This window comes from Dendrobates tinctorius, unplaced genomic scaffold (genome assembly GCF_039654945.1).
Source record: "Dendrobates tinctorius isolate UK_male_01 unplaced genomic scaffold, ASM3965494v1 ptg000251l, whole genome shotgun sequence".
Taxonomy (NCBI): domain Eukaryota; kingdom Metazoa; phylum Chordata; class Amphibia; order Anura; family Dendrobatidae; genus Dendrobates; species Dendrobates tinctorius.
Window position 1 is genome coordinate 11,711,819 of NW_027361918.1, and position 16,797 is coordinate 11,728,615.

The window sequence follows — 16,797 nt, forward strand, 5'->3', positions numbered from 1 at the left end:
GAAAAAAGTTGTAATGCAGCACAATCCCAAGCGAAAAGATTGATCTTTTATGGTTTGGTTTGAATATAGAAAATGCTGAGAGGTCGCGAATCTCCTTCTGGTCCTTTGGCACGAGTTGTACTGGGATTTAGGATTTTGACTAGTGTTTTTGATCCGAGACACGTTTGCTGTTGACAGAAAAGTTCAGTTGATATGCAATGATGAAGTTTATAAAACACAACTATTTAGCAGAGGTTGGTTTCGATCCATCGACCGCTGGGTTTCACAATGTGAATTATGGCCTACAAATACAGTCGAGCAATTTTCTAGTAAACCATTTCTCTGTATATAGAGAACCAAACTGGGGGAATGAAAAAAAACTTACCTAGTTTGTAGAAAAAAGTTGTAATGCAGCACAATCCCAAGCGAAAAGATTGATCTTTTATGGTTTGGTTTGAATATAGAAAATGCTGAGAGGTCGCGAATCTCCTTCTGGTCCTTTGGCACGAGTTGTACTGGGATTTAGGATTTTGACTAGTGTTTTTGATCCGAGACACGTTTGCTGTTGACAGAAAAGTTCAGTTGATATGCAATGATGAAGTTTATAAAACACAACTATTTAGCAGAGGTTGGTTTCAATCCATTGACCGCTGGGTTTCACAATGTGAATTATGGTCTACAAATACAGTCGAGCAATTTTCTAGCAAACCATTTCTCTGTATATAGAGAACCAAAATGGGGAAGTGAAAAAAAACTTAGCTAGTTTGTAGAAAAAGATGCAATGCAGCACAATTTAGCAGAGGATGGTTTCGATCCATCGACCTCTGGGTTATGGGCCCAGCACGCTTCCGCTGCGCCACTCTGCTTGTGTTAACAGATGTACAGAGTAAAATTCTAATGACTGTTTGTGTTCAGGTCGATGACATGTAAATTTTCAGCCATTACATATTTGTTGGCGACTAGAGTACTCCTGGGGTTCTGCAATTGTTTCTTTGTTTTTTTTTGCTTTCTTGTGTCATATTATTGTTGAAAATCATTAGAGGAAATGGTGTCTGACCATTGTTTAAGGTTCCGGTTAAAACTGGTGGGTGCGTCCGGCTGTTAGACGAAAGTTCGGCAGGCGTTTGTGTCTCTGTGGCGCAATCGGTTAGCGCGTTCGGCTGTTAACCGAAAGGTTGGTGGTTCGAGTCCACCCAGGGACGTTGGTTCCTTTTGCTTGGGTAGCATGCTACAGTTGAAGACGTTTTCACATTGGTGCTCAGCATCTCCATAAAGTAAAAGCACTGTTGCTGCCTAAGATTTGAATTCACAAGGCAAACTGGAGAAAAAACTTTCCGGTTGTGTTTCTGTCTACATGTCCAGAAAGAGCATAGCTGTCTGGTATTTGCCAGAAGGTTGAAAACATCTGATAGAATACACAAAACTTCCTTCGAGCCGGAATTGAACCAGCGACCTAAGGATTGCTAATTTAGATCTACAGTCCTCCGCTCTACCAGCTGAGCTATCGAAGGCTTGATTTAGCCATTGTTGAAAGTCTTCAAGGTTTGGACGTGTGTGCCACGAGCAGGTGGCATAAACAATTCACTCGGCCAACTGAAAAAGGAATCCAAAGATTGTATTGGAGAATGCGGGCATCGATCCCGCTACCTCTCGCATGCTAAGCGAGCGCTCTACCACTTGAGCTAATCCCCCATGCCCGACGAACGCCATTATCAGTTTCACGCCACACCATGTCACAGTTTACTTATAGTCAAATGTGCCATTGAGTGCTTTTTTTTTTTTTTTTTTTAAGTACAGATTCCTTTCTCCCATATTTGAAGAACATCTACGGAGTTCACAATGTGAATTATGGCCTACAAATACAGTCGGGCAATTTTCTAGCAAACCATTTCTATGTATGTAGAGAACCAGACTGGGGGAGTAAAAAAAACTTACCTAGTTTGTAGAAAAAAGTTGTAATGCAGCACAATCCCAAGCAAAAAGATTGACCTTTTATGGTTTGGTTTGAATATAGAAAATGCTGAGAGGTCGCGAATCTCCTTCTGGTCCTTTGGCACGAGTTGTACTGGGATTTAGGATTTTGACTAGTGTTTTTGATCCGAGACACGTTTGCTGTTGACAGAAAAGTTCAGTTGATATGCAATGATGAAGTTTATAAAACACAACTATTTAGCAGAGGTTGGTTTCGATCCATCGACCGCTGGGTTTCACAATGTGAATTATGGCCTACAAATACAGTCGAGCAATTTTCTAGTAAACCATTTCTCTGTATATAGAGAACCAAACTGGGGGAATGAAAAAAAACTTACCTAGTTTGTAGAAAAAAGTTGTAATGCAGCACAATCCCAAGCGAAAAGATTGATCTTTTATGGTTTGGTTTGAATATAGAAAATGCTGAGAGGTCGCGAATCTCCTTCTGGTCCTTTGGCACGAGTTGTACTGGGATTTAGGATTTTGACTAGTGTTTTTGATCCGAGACACGTTTGCTGTTGACAGAAAAGTTCAGTTGATATGCAATGATGAAGTTTATAAAACACAACTATTTAGCAGAGGTTGGTTTCAATCCATTGACCGCTGGGTTTCACAATGTGAATTATGGTCTACAAATACAGTCGAGCAATTTTCTAGCAAACCATTTCTCTGTATATAGAGAACCAAAATGGGGAAGTGAAAAAAAACTTAGCTAGTTTGTAGAAAAAGATGCAATGCAGCACAATTTAGCAGAGGATGGTTTCGATCCATCGACCTCTGGGTTATGGGCCCAGCACGCTTCCGCAGCGCCACTCTGCTTGTGTTAACAGATGTACAGAGTAAAATTCTAATGACTGTTTGTGTTCAGGTCGATGACATGTAAATTTTCAGCCATTACATATTTGTTGGCGACTAGAGTACTCCTGGGGTTCTGCAATTGTTTCTTTGTTTTTTTTTGCTTTCTTGTGTCATATTATTGTTGAAAATCATTAGAGGAAATGGTGTCTGACCATTGTTTAAGGTTCCGGTTAAAACTGGTGGGTGCGTCCGGCTGTTAGACGAAAGTTCGGCAGGCGTTTGTGTCTCTGTGGCGCAATCGGTTAGCGCGTTCGGCTGTTAACCGAAAGGTTGGTGGTTCGAGTCCACCCAGGGACGTTGGTTCCTTTTGCTTGGGTAGCATGCTACAGTTGAAGACGTTTTCACATTGGTGCTCAGCATCTCCATAAAGTAAAAGCACTGTTGCTGCCTAAGATTTGAATTCACAAGGCAAACTGGAGAAAAAACTTTCCGGTTGTGTTTCTGTCTACATGTCCAGAAAGAGGATAGCTGTCTGGTATTTGCCAGAAGGTTGAAAACATCTGATAGAATACACAAAACTTCCTTCGAGCCGGAATTGAACCAGCGACCTAAGGATTGCTAATTTAGATCTACAGTCCTCCGCTCTACCAGCTGAGCTATCGAAGGCTTGATTTAGCCATTGTTGAAAGTCTTCAAGGTTTGGACGTGTGTGCCACGAGCAGGTGGCATAAACAATTCACTCGGCCAACTGAAAAAGGAATCCAAAGATTGTATTGGAGAATGCGGGCATCGATCCCGCTACCTCTCGCATGCTAAGCGAGCGCTCTACCACTTGAGCTAATCCCCCATGCCCAAAGAACGCCATTATCAGTTTCACGCCACACCATGTCACAGTTTACTTATAGTCAAATGTGCCATTGAGTGCTTTTTTTTTTTTTTTTTTTAAGTACAGATTCCTTTCTCCCATATTTGAAGAACATCTACGGAGTTCACAATGTGAATTATGGCCTACAAATACAGTCGGGCAATTTTCTAGCAAACCATTTCTATGTATGTAGAGAACCAGACTGGGGGAGTAAAAAAAACTTACCTAGTTTGTAGAAAAAAGTTGTAATGCAGCACAATCCCAAGCAAAAAGATTGACCTTTTATGGTTTGGTTTGAATATAGAAAATGCTGAGAGGTCGCGAATCTCCTTCTGGTCCTTTGGCACGAGTTGTACTGGGATTTAGGATTTTGACTAGTGTTTTTGATCCGAGACACGTTTGCTGTTGACAGAAAAGTTCAGTTGATATGCAATGATGAAGTTTATAAAACACAACTATTTAGCAGAGGTTGGTTTCGATCCATCGACCGCTGGGTTTCACAATGTGAATTATGGCCTACAAATACAGTCGAGCAATTTTCTAGTAAACCATTTCTATGTATATAGAGAACCAAACTGGGGGAATGAAAAAAAACTTACCTAGTTTGTAGAAAAAAGTTGTAATGCAGCACAATCCCAAGCGAAAAGATTGATCTTTTATGGTTTGGTTTGAATATAGAAAATGCTGAGAGGTCGCGAATCTCCTTCTGGTCCTTTGGCACGAGTTGTACTGGGATTTAGGATTTTGACTAGTGTTTTTGATCCGAGACACGTTTGCTGTTGACAGAAAAGTTCAGTTGATATGCAATGATGAAGTTTATAAAACACAACTATTTAGCAGAGGTTGGTTTCAATCCATTGACCGCTGGGTTTCACAATGTGAATTATGGTCTACAAATACAGTCGAGCAATTTTCTAGCAAACCATTTCTCTGTATATAGAGAACCAAAATGGGGAAGTGAAAAAAAACTTAGCTAGTTTGTAGAAAAAGATGCAATGCAGCACAATTTAGCAGAGGATGGTTTCGATCCATCGACCTCTGGGTTATGGGCCCAGCACGCTTCCGCTGCGCCACTCTGCTTGTGTTAACAGATGTACAGAGTAAAATTCTAATGACTGTTTGTGTTCAGGTCGATGACATGTAAATTTTCAGCCATTACATATTTGTTGGCGACTAGAGTACTCCTGGGGTTCTGCAATTGTTTCTTTGTTTTTTTTTGCTTTCTTGTGTCATATTATTGTTGAAAATCATTAGAGGAAATGGTGTCTGACCATTGTTTAAGGTTCCGGTTAAAACTGGTGGGTGCGTCCGGCTGTTAGACGAAAGTTCGGCAGGCGTTTGTGTCTCTGTGGCGCAATCGGTTAGCGCGTTCGGCTGTTAACCGAAAGGTTGGTGGTTCGAGTCCACCCAGGGACGTTGGTTCCTTTTGCTTGGGTAGCATGCTACAGTTGAAGACGTTTTCACATTGGTGCTCAGCATCTCCATAAAGTAAAAGCACTGTTGCTGCCTAAGATTTGAATTCACAAGGCAAACTGGAGAAAAAACTTTCCGGTTGTGTTTCTGTCTACATGTCCAGAAAGAGCATAGCTGTCTGGTATTTGCCAGAAGGTTGAAAACATCTGATAGAATACACAAAACTTCCTTCGAGCCGGAATTGAACCAGCGACCTAAGGATTGCTAATTTAGATCTACAGTCCTCCGCTCTACCAGCTGAGCTATCGAAGGCTTGATTTAGCCATTGTTGAAAGTCTTCAAGGTTTGGACGTGTGTGCCACGAGCAGGTGGCATAAACAATTCACTCGGCCAACTGAAAAAGGAATCCAAAGATTGTATTGGAGAATGCGGGCATCGATCCCGCTACCTCTCGCATGCTAAGTTTCACACCACACCATGTCACAGTTTACTTATAGTCAAATGTGCCATTGAGTGCTTTTTTTTTTTTTTTTTTTTTTTTTTTTTTAAGTACAGATTCCTTTCTCCCATATTTGAAGAACATCTACGTAGTTCACAATGTGAATTATGGCCTACAAATACAGTCGGGCAATTTTCTAGCAAACCATTTCTATGTATGTAGAGAACCAGACTGGGGGAGTAAAAAAAACTTACCTAGTTTGTAGAAAAAAGTTGTAATGCAGCACAATCCCAAGCAAAAAGATTGACCTTTTATGGTTTGGTTTGAATATAGAAAATGCTGAGAGGTCGCGAATCTCCTTCTGGTCCTTTGGCACGAGTTGTACTGGGATTTAGGATTTTGACTAGTGTTTTTGATCCGAGACACGTTTGCTGTTGACAGAAAAGTTCAGTTGATATGCAATGATGAAGTTTATAAATCACAACTATTTAGCAGAGGTTGGTTTCGATCCATCGACCGCTGGGTTTCACAATGTGAATTATGGCCTACAAATACAGTCGGGCAATTTTCTAGCAAACCATTTCTATGTATGTAGAGAACCAGACTGGGGGAGTAAAAAAAACTTACCTAGTTTGTAGAAAAAAGTTGTAATGCAGCACAATCCCAAGCAAAAAGATTGACCTTTTATGGTTTGGTTTGAATATAGAAAATGCTGAGAGGTCGCGAATCTCCTTCTGGTCCTTTGGCACGAGTTGTACTGGGATTTAGGATTTTGACTAGTGTTTTTGATCCGAGACACGTTTGCTGTTGACAGAAAAGTTCAGTTGATATGCAATGATGAAGTTTATAAAACACAACTATTTAGCAGAGGTTGGTTTCGATCCATCGACCGCTGGGTTTCACAATGTGAATTATGGCCTACAAATACAGTCGAGCAATTTTCTAGTAAACCATTTCTCTGTATATAGAGAACCAAACTGGGGGAATGAAAAAAAACTTACCTAGTTTGTAGAAAAAAGTTGTAATGCAGCACAATCCCAAGCGAAAAGATTGATCTTTTATGGTTTGGTTTGAATATAGAAAATGCTGAGAGGTCGCGAATCTCCTTCTGGTCCTTTGGCACGAGTTGTACTGGGATTTAGGATTTTGACTAGTGTTTTTGATCCGAGACACGTTTGCTGTTGACAGAAAAGTTCAGTTGATATGCAATGATGAAGTTTATAAAACACAACTATTTAGCAGAGGTTGGTTTCAATCCATTGACCGCTGGGTTTCACAATGTGAATTATGGTCTACAAATACAGTCGAGCAATTTTCTAGCAAACCATTTCTCTGTATATAGAGAACCAAAATGGGGAAGTGAAAAAAAACTTAGCTAGTTTGTAGAAAAAGATGCAATGCTGCACAATTTAGCAGAGGATGGTTTCGATCCATCGACCTCTGGGTTATGGGCCCAGCACGCTTCCGCTGCGCCACTCTGCTTGTGTTAACAGATGTACAGAGTAAAATTCTAATGACTGTTTGTGTTCAGGTCGATGACATGTAAATTTTCAGCCATTACATATTTGTTGGCGACTAGAGTACTCCTGGGGTTCTGCAATTGTTTCTTTGTTTTTTTTTGCTTTCTTGTGTCATATTATTGTTGAAAATCATTAGAGGAAATGGTGTCTGACCATTGTTTAAGGTTCCGGTTAAAACTGGTGGGTGCGTCCGGCTGTTAGACGAAAGTTCGGCAGGCGTTTGTGTCTCTGTGGCGCAATCGGTTAGCGCGTTCGGCTGTTAACCGAAAGGTTGGTGGTTCGAGTCCACCCAGGGACGTTGGTTCCTTTTGCTTGGGTAGCATGCTACAGTTGAAGACGTTTTCACATTGGTGCTCAGCATCTCCATAAAGTAAAAGCACTGTTGCTGCCTAAGATTTGAATTCACAAGGCAAACTGGAGAAAAAACTTTCCGGTTGTGTTTCTGTCTACATGTCCAGAAAGAGCATAGCTGTCTGGTATTTGCCAGAAGGTTGAAAACATCTGATAGAATACACAAAACTTCCTTCGAGCCGGAATTGAACCAGCGACCTAAGGATTGCTAATTTAGATCTACAGTCCTCCGCTCTACCAGCTGAGCTATCGAAGGCTTGATTTAGCCATTGTTGAAAGTCTTCAAGGTTTGGACGTGTGTGCCACGAGCAGGTGGCATAAACAATTCACTCGGCCAACTGAAAAAGGAATCCAAAGATTGTATTGGAGAATGCGGGCATCGATCCCGCTACCTCTCGCATGCTAAGCGAGCGCTCTACCACTTGAGCTAATCCCCCATGCCCGACGAACGCCATTATCAGTTTCACGCCACACCATGTCACAGTTTACTTATAGTCAAATGTGCCATTGAGTGCTTTTTTTTTTTTTTTTTTTAAGTACAGATTCCTTTCTCCCATATTTGAAGAACATCTACGGAGTTCACAATGTGAATTATGGCCTACAAATACAGTCGGGCAATTTTCTAGCAAACCATTTCTATGTATGTAGAGAACCAGACTGGGGGAGTAAAAAAAACTTACCTAGTTTGTAGAAAAAAGTTGTAATGCAGCACAATCCCAAGCAAAAAGATTGACCTTTTATGGTTTGGTTTGAATATAGAAAATGCTGAGAGGTCGCGAATCTCCTTCTGGTCCTTTGGCACGAGTTGTACTGGGATTTAGGATTTTGACTAGTGTTTTTGATCCGAGACACGTTTGCTGTTGACAGAAAAGTTCAGTTGATATGCAATGATGAAGTTTATAAATCACAACTATTTAGCAGAGGTTGGTTGCGATCCATCGACCGCTGGGTTTCACAATGTGAATTATGGCCTACAAATACAGTCGGGCAATTTTCTAGCAAACCATTTCTATGTATGTAGAGAACCAGACTGGGGGAGTAAAAAAAACTTACCTAGTTTGTAGAAAAAAGTTGTAATGCAGCACAATCCCAAGCAAAAAGATTGACCTTTTATGGTTTGGTTTGAATATAGAAAATGCTGAGAGGTCGCGAATCTCCTTCTGGTCCTTTGGCACGAGTTGTACTGGGATTTAGGATTTTGACTAGTGTTTTTGATCCGAGACACGTTTGCTGTTGACAGAAAAGTTCAGTTGATATGCAATGATGAAGTTTATAAAACACAACTATTTAGCAGAGGTTGGTTTCGATCCATCGACCGCTGGGTTTCACAATGTGAATTATGGCCTACAAATACAGTCGAGCAATTTTCTAGCAAACCATTTCTATGTATGTAGAGAACCAGACTGGGGGAGTAAAAAAAACTTACCTAGTTTGTAGAAAAAAGTTGTAATGCAGCACAATCCCAAGCGAAAAGATTGATCTTTTATGGTTTGGTTTGAATATAGAAAATGCTGAGAGGTCGCGAATCTCCTTCTGGTCCTTTGGCACGAGTTGTACTGGGATTTAGGATTTTGACTAGTGTTTTTGATCCGAGACACGTTTGCTGTTGACAGAAAAGTTCAGTTGATATGCAATGATGAAGTTTATAAAACACAACTATTTAGCAGAGGTTGGTTTCGATCCATCGACCGCTGGGTTTCACAATGTGAATTATGGCCTACAAATACAGTCGAGCAATTTTCTAGTAAACCATTTCTCTGTATATAGAGAACCAAACTGGGGGAATGAAAAAAAACTTACCTAGTTTGTAGAAAAAAGTTGTAATGCAGCACAATCCCAAGCGAAATGATTGATCTTTTATGGTTTGGTTTGAATATAGAAAATGCTGAGAGGTCGCGAATCTCCTTCTGGTCCTTTGGCACGAGTTGTACTGGGATTTAGGATTTTGACTAGTGTTTTTGATCCGAGACACGTTTGCTGTTGACAGAAAAGTTCAGTTGATATGCAATGATGAAGTTTATAAAACACAACTATTTAGCAGAGGTTGGTTTCAATCCATTGACCGCTGGGTTTCACAATGTGAATTATGGTCTACAAATACAGTCGAGCAATTTTCTAGCAAACCATTTCTCTGTATATAGAGAACCAAAATGGGGAAGTGAAAAAAAACTTAGCTAGTTTGTAGAAAAAGATGCAATGCAGCACAATTTAGCAGAGGATGGTTTCGATCCATCGACCTCTGGGTTATGGGCCCAGCACGCTTCCGCTGCGCCACTCTGCTTGTGTTAACAGATGTACAGAGTAAAATTCTAATGACTGTTTGTGTTCAGGTCGATGACATGTAAATTTTCAGCCATTACATATTTGTTGGCGACTAGAGTACTCCTGGGGTTCTGCAATTGTTTCTTTGTTTTTTTTTGCTTTCTTGTGTCATATTATTGTTGAAAATCATTAGAGGAAATGGTGTCTGACCATTGTTTAAGGTTCCGGTTAAAACTGGTGGGTGCGTCCGGCTGTTAGACGAAAGTTCGGCAGGCGTTTGTGTCTCTGTGGCGCAATCGGTTAGCGCGTTCGGCTGTTAACCGAAAGGTTGGTGGTTCGAGTCCACCCAGGGACGTTGGTTCCTTTTGCTTGGGTAGCATGCTACAGTTGAAGACGTTTTCACATTGGTGCTCAGCATCTCCATAAAGTAAAAGCACTGTTGCTGCCTAAGATTTGAATTCACAAGGCAAACTGGAGAAAAAACTTTCCGGTTGTGTTTCTGTCTACATGTCCAGAAAGAGCATAGCTGTCTGGTATTTGCCAGAAGGTTGAAAACATCTGATAGAATACACAAAACTTCCTTCGAGCCGGAATTGAACCAGCGACCTAAGGATTGCTAATTTAGATCTACAGTCCTCCGCTCTACCAGCTGAGCTATCGAAGGCTTGATTTAGCCATTGTTGAAAGTCTTCAAGGTTTGGACGTGTGTGCCACGAGCAGGTGGCATAAACAATTCACTCGGCCAACTGAAAAAGGAATCCAAAGATTGTATTGGAGAATGCGGGCATCGATCCCGCTACCTCTCGCATGCTAAGTTTCACACCACACCATGTCACAGTTTACTTATAGTCAAATGTGCCATTGAGTGCTTTTTTTTTTTTTTAAGTACAGATTCCTTTCTCCCATATTTGAAGAACATCTACGTAGTTCACAATGTGAATTATGGCCTACAAATACAGTCGGGCAATTTTCTAGCAAACCATTTCTATGTATGTAGAGAACCAGACTGGGGGAGTAAAAAAAACTTACCTAGTTTGTAGAAAAAAGTTGTAATGCAGCACAATCCCAAGCAAAAAGATTGACCTTTTATGGTTTGGTTTGAATATAGAAAATGCTGAGAGGTCGCGAATCTCCTTCTGGTCCTTTGGCACGAGTTGTACTGGGATTTAGGATTTTGACTAGTGTTTTTGATCCGAGACACGTTTGCTGTTGACAGAAAAGTTCAGTTGATATGCAATGATGAAGTTTATAAATCACAACTATTTAGCAGAGGTTGGTTTCGATCCATCGACCGCTGGGTTTCACAATGTGAATTATGGCCTACAAATACAGTCGGGCAATTTTCTAGCAAACCATTTCTATGTATGTAGAGAACCAGACTGGGGGAGTAAAAAAAACTTACCTAGTTTGTAGAAAAAAGTTGTAATGCAGCACAATCCCAAGCAAAAAGATTGACCTTTTATGGTTTGGTTTGAATATAGAAAATGCTGAGAGGTCGCGAATCTCCTTCTGGTCCTTTGGCACGAGTTGTACTGGGATTTAGGATTTTGACTAGTGTTTTTGATCCGAGACACGTTTGCTGTTGACAGAAAAGTTCAGTTGATATGCAATGATGAAGTTTATAAAACACAACTATTTAGCAGAGGTTGGTTTCGATCCATCGACCGCTGGGTTTCACAATGTGAATTATGGCCTACAAATACAGTCGAGCAATTTTCTAGTAAACCATTTCTCTGTATATAGAGAACCAAACTGGGGGAATGAAAAAAAACTTACCTAGTTTGTAGAAAAAAGTTGTAATGCAGCACAATCCCAAGCGAAAAGATTGATCTTTTATGGTTTGGTTTGAATATAGAAAATGCTGAGAGGTCGCGAATCTCCTTCTGGTCCTTTGGCACGAGTTGTACTGGGATTTAGGATTTTGACTAGTGTTTTTGATCCGAGACACGTTTGCTGTTGACAGAAAAGTTCAGTTGATATGCAATGATGAAGTTTATAAAACACAACTATTTAGCAGAGGTTGGTTTCAATCCATTGACCGCTGGGTTTCACAATGTGAATTATGGTCTACAAATACAGTCGAGCAATTTTCTAGCAAACCATTTCTCTGTATATAGAGAACCAAAATGGGGAAGTGAAAAAAAACTTAGCTAGTTTGTAGAAAAAGATGCAATGCAGCACAATTTAGCAGAGGATGGTTTCGATCCATCGACCTCTGGGTTTTGGGCCCAGCACGCTTCCGCTGCGCCACTCTGCTTGTGTTAACAGATGTACAGAGTAAAATTCTAATGACTGTTTGTGTTCAGGTCGATGACATGTAAATTTTCAGCCATTACATATTTGTTGGCGACTAGAGTACTCCTGGGGTTCTGCAATTGTTTCTTTGTTTTTTTTTGCTTTCTTGTGTCATATTATTGTTGAAAATCATTAGAGGAAATGGTGTCTGACCATTGTTTAAGGTTCCGGTTAAAACTGGTGGGTGCGTCCGGCTGTTAGACGAAAGTTCGGCAGGCGTTTGTGTCTCTGTGGCGCAATCGGTTAGCGCGTTCGGCTGTTAACCGAAAGGTTGGTGGTTCGAGTCCACCCAGGGACGTTGGTTCCTTTTGCTTGGGTAGCATGCTACAGTTGAAGACGTTTTCACATTGGTGCTCAGCATCTCCATAAAGTAAAAGCACTGTTGCTGCCTAAGATTTGAATTCACAAGGCAAACTGGAGAAAAAACTTTCCGGTTGTGTTTCTGTCTACATGTCCAGAAAGAGCATAGCTGTCTGGTATTTGCCAGAAGGTTGAAAACATCTGATAGAATACACAAAACTTCCTTCGAGCCGGAATTGAACCAGCGACCTAAGGATTGCTAATTTAGATCTACAGTCCTCCGCTCTACCAGCTGAGCTATCGAAGGCTTGATTTAGCCATTGTTGAAAGTCTTCAAGGTTTGGACGTGTGTGCCACGAGCAGGTGGCATAAACAATTCACTCGGCCAACTGAAAAAGGAATCCAAAGATTGTATTGGAGAATGCGGGCATCGATCCCGCTACCTCTCGCATGCTAAGCGAGCGCTCTACCACTTGAGCTAATCCCCCATGCCCGACGAACGCCATTATCAGTTTCACGCCACACCATGTCACAGTTTACTTATAGTCAAATGTGCCATTGAGTGCTTTTTTTTTTTTTTTTTTTAAGTACAGATTCCTTTCTCCCATATTTGAAGAACATCTACGTAGTTCACAATGTGAATTATGGCCTACAAATACAGTCGGGCAATTTTCTAGCAAACCATTTCTATGTATGTAGAGAACCAGACTGGGGGAGTAAAAAAAACTTACCTAGTTTGTAGAAAAAAGTTGTAATGCAGCACAATCCCAAGCAAAAAGATTGACCTTTTATGGTTTGGTTTGAATATAGAAAATGCTGAGAGGTCGCGAATCTCCTTCTGGTCCTTTGGCACGAGTTGTACTGGGATTTAGGATTTTGACTAGTGTTTTTGATCCGAGACACGTTTGCTGTTGACAGAAAAGTTCAGTTGATATGCAATGATGAAGTTTATAAATCACAACTATTTAGCAGAGGTTGGTTTCGATCCATCGACCGCTGGGTTTCACAATGTGAATTATGGCCTACAAATACAGTCGGGCAATTTTCTAGCAAACCATTTCTATGTATGTAGAGAACCAGACTGGGGGAGTAAAAAAAACTTACCTAGTTTGTAGAAAAAAGTTGTAATGCAGCACAATCCCAAGCAAAAAGATTGACCTTTTATGGTTTGGTTTGAATATAGAAAATGCTGAGAGGTCGCGAATCTCCTTCTGGTCCTTTGGCACGAGTTGTACTGGGATTTAGGATTTTGACTAGTGTTTTTGATCCGAGACACGTTTGCTGTTGACAGAAAAGTTCAGTTGATATGCAATGATGAAGTTTATAAAACACAACTATTTAGCAGAGGTTGGTTTCGATCCATCGACCGCTGGGTTTCACAATGTGAATTATGGCCTACAAATACAGTCGAGCAATTTTCTAGTAAACCATTTCTCTGTATATAGAGAACCAAACTGGGGGAATGAAAAAAAACTTACCTAGTTTGTAGAAAAAAGTTGTAATGCAGCACAATCCCAAGCGAAAAGATTGATCTTTTATGGTTTGGTTTGAATATAGAAAATGCTGAGAGGTCGCGAATCTCCTTCTGGTCCTTTGGCACGAGTTGTACTGGGATTTAGGATTTTGACTAGTGTTTTTGATCCGAGACACGTTTGCTGTTGACAGAAAAGTTCAGTTGATATGCAATGATGAAGTTTATAAAACACAACTATTTAGCAGAGGTTGGTTTCGATCCATCGACCGCTGGGTTTCACAATGTGAATTATGGCCTACAAATACAGTCGAGCAATTTTCTAGTAAACCATTTCTCTGTATATAGAGAACCAAACTGGGGGAATGAAAAAAAACTTACCTAGTTTGTAGAAAAAAGTTGTAATGCAGCACAATCCCAAGCGAAAAGATTGATCTTTTATGGTTTGGTTTGAATATAGAAAATGCTGAGAGGTCGCGAATCTCCTTCTGGTCCTTTGGCACGAGTTGTACTGGGATTTAGGATTTTGACTAGTGTTTTTGATCCGAGACACGTTTGCTGTTGACAGAAAAGTTCAGTTGATATGCAATGATGAAGTTTATAAAACACAACTATTTAGCAGAGGTTGGTTTCAATCCATTGACCGCTGGGTTTCACAATGTGAATTATGGTCTACAAATACAGTCGAGCAATTTTCTAGCAAACCATTTCTCTGTATATAGAGAACCAAAATGGGGAAGTGAAAAAAAACTTAGCTAGTTTGTAGAAAAAGATGCAATGCAGCACAATTTAGCAGAGGATGGTTTCGATCCATCGACCTCTGGGTTATGGGCCCAGCACGCTTCCGCTGCGCCACTCTGCTAAATAGTTGTGTTTTATAAACTTCATCATTGCATATCAACTGAACTTTTCTGTCAACAGCAAACGTGTCTCGGATCAAAAACACTAGTCAAAATCCTAAATCCCAGTACAACTCGTGCCAAAGGACCAGAAGGAGATTCGCGACCTCTCAGCATTTTCTATATTCAAACCAAACCATAAAAGGTCAATCTTTTTGCTTGGGATTGTGCTGCATTACAACTTTTTTCTACAAACTAGGTAAGTTTTTTTTACTCCCCCAGTCTGGTTCTCTACATACATAGAAATGGTTTGCTAGAAAATTGCCCGACTGTATTTGTAGGCCATAATTCACATTGTGAAACCCAGCGGTCGATGGATCGAAACCAACCTCTGCTAAATAGTTGTGATTTATAAACTTCATCATTGCATATCAACTGAACTTTTCTGTCAACAGCAAACGTGTCTCGGATCAAAAACACTAGTCAAAATCCTAAATCCCAGTACAACTCGTGCCAAAGGACCAGAAGGAGATTCGCGACCTCTCAGCATTTTCTATATTCAAACCAAACCATAAAAGGTCAATCTTTTTGCTTGGGATTGTGCTGCATTACAACTTTTTTCTACAAACTAGGTAAGTTTTTTTTACTCCCCCAGTCTGGTTCTCTACATACATAGAAATGGTTTGCTAGAAAATTGCCCGACTGTATTTGTAGGCCATAATTCACATTGTGAACTACGTAGATGTTCTTCAAATATGGGAGAAAGGAATCTGTACTTAAAAAAAAAAAAAAAAAAGCACTCAATGGCACATTTGACTATAAGTAAACTGTGACATGGTGTGGCGTGAAACTGATAATGGCGTTCGTCGGGCATGGGGGAGTAGCTCAAGTGGTAGAGCGCTCGCTTAGCATGCGAGAGGTAGCGGGATCGATGCCCGCATTCTCCAATACAATCTTTGGATTCCTTTTTCAGTTGGCCGAGTGAATTGTTTATGCCACCTGCTCGTGGCACACACGTCCAAACCTTGAAGACTTTCAACAATGGCTAAATCAAGCCTTCGATAGCTCAGCTGGTAGAGCGGAGGACTGTAGATCTAAATTAGCAATCCTTAGGTCGCTGGTTCAATTCCGGCTCGAAGGAAGTTTTGTGTATTCTATCAGATGTTTTCAACCTTCTGGCAAATACCAGACAGCTATGCTCTTTCTGGACATGTAGACAGAAACACAACCGGAAAGTTTTTTCTCCAGTTTGCCTTGTGAATTCAAATCTTAGGCAGCAACAGTGCTTTTACTTTATGGAGATGCTGAGCACCAATGTGAAAACGTCTTCAACTGTAGCATGCTACCTAGTTTGTAGAAAAAAGTTGTAATGCAGCACAATCCCAAGCGAAAAGATTGATCTTTTATGGTTTGGTTTGAATATAGAAAATGCTGAGAGGTCGCGAATCTCCTTCTGGTCCTTTGGCACGAGTTGTACTGGGATTTAGGATTTTGACTAGTGTTTTTGATCCGAGACACGTTTGCTGTTGACAGAAAAGTTCAGTTGATATGCAATGATGAAGTTTATAAAACACAACTATTTAGAAGAGGTTGGTTTCAATCCATTGACCGCTGGGTTTCACAATGTGAATTATGGCCTACAAATACAGTCGTGCAATTTTCTAGTAAACCATTTCTCTGTATATAGAGAACCAAACTGGGGGAATGAAAAAAAACTTACCTAGTTTGTAGAAAAAAGTTGTAATGCAGCACAATTTAGCAGAGGATGGTTTCGATCCATCGACCTCTGGGTTATGGGCCCAGCACGCTTCCGCTGCGCCACTCTGCTTGTGTTAACAGATGTACAGAGTAAAATTCTAATGACTGTTTGTGTTCATGTCGATGACATGTAAATTTTCAGCCATTACATATTTGTTGGCGACTAGAGTACTCCTGGGGTTCTGCAATTGTTTCTTTGTTTTTTTTTGCTTTCTTGTGTCATATTATTGTTGAAAATCATTAGAGGAAATGGTGTCTGACCATTGTTTAAGGTTCCGGTTAAAACTGGTGGGTGCGTCCGGCTGTTAGACGAAAGTTCGGCAGGCGTTTGTGTCTCTGTGGCGCAATCGGTTAGCGCGTTCGGCTGTTAACCGAAAGGTTGGTGGTTTGAGTCCACCCAGGGACGTTGGTTCCTTTTGCTTGGGTAGCATGCTACAGTTGAAGACGTTTTCACATTGGTGCTCAGCATCTCCATAAAGTAAAAGCACTGTTGCTGCCTAAGATTTGAATTCACAAGGCAAACTGGAGAAAAAACT

At 40.6% G+C, this 16,797-nt stretch overlaps 7 non-coding genes across 7 annotated transcripts; 6 read left to right on the forward strand and 1 right to left on the reverse strand.

Annotated features, from left to right (window-relative positions):
• The first annotated feature begins 1,107 nt into the window (after positions 1–1,107).
• On the forward strand, positions 1,108–1,181 carry TRNAN-GUU (transfer RNA asparagine (anticodon GUU)). The gene has a single exon. It is a non-coding gene; the product is annotated as a tRNA-Asn (tRNA).
• Positions 1,182–3,031: 1,850 nt separating this feature from the next.
• TRNAN-GUU (transfer RNA asparagine (anticodon GUU)) lies at positions 3,032–3,105 on the forward strand. Its single transcript has one exon. It is a non-coding gene; the product is annotated as a tRNA-Asn (tRNA).
• A 1,850-nt stretch (positions 3,106–4,955) lies between these two features.
• On the forward strand, positions 4,956–5,029 carry TRNAN-GUU (transfer RNA asparagine (anticodon GUU)). Its single transcript has one exon. It is a non-coding gene; the product is annotated as a tRNA-Asn (tRNA).
• A 2,180-nt stretch (positions 5,030–7,209) lies between these two features.
• Positions 7,210–7,283, forward strand: TRNAN-GUU (transfer RNA asparagine (anticodon GUU)). The gene has a single exon. It is a non-coding gene; the product is annotated as a tRNA-Asn (tRNA).
• A 2,596-nt stretch (positions 7,284–9,879) lies between these two features.
• On the forward strand, positions 9,880–9,953 carry TRNAN-GUU (transfer RNA asparagine (anticodon GUU)). Its single transcript has one exon. It is a non-coding gene; the product is annotated as a tRNA-Asn (tRNA).
• A 1,830-nt stretch (positions 9,954–11,783) lies between these two features.
• On the reverse strand, positions 11,784–11,855 carry TRNAL-CAA (transfer RNA leucine (anticodon CAA)). Its single transcript has one exon. It is a non-coding gene; the product is annotated as a tRNA-Leu (tRNA).
• A 262-nt stretch (positions 11,856–12,117) lies between these two features.
• On the forward strand, positions 12,118–12,191 carry TRNAN-GUU (transfer RNA asparagine (anticodon GUU)). Its single transcript has one exon. It is a non-coding gene; the product is annotated as a tRNA-Asn (tRNA).
• Positions 12,192–16,797: the final 4,606 nt, after the last annotated feature.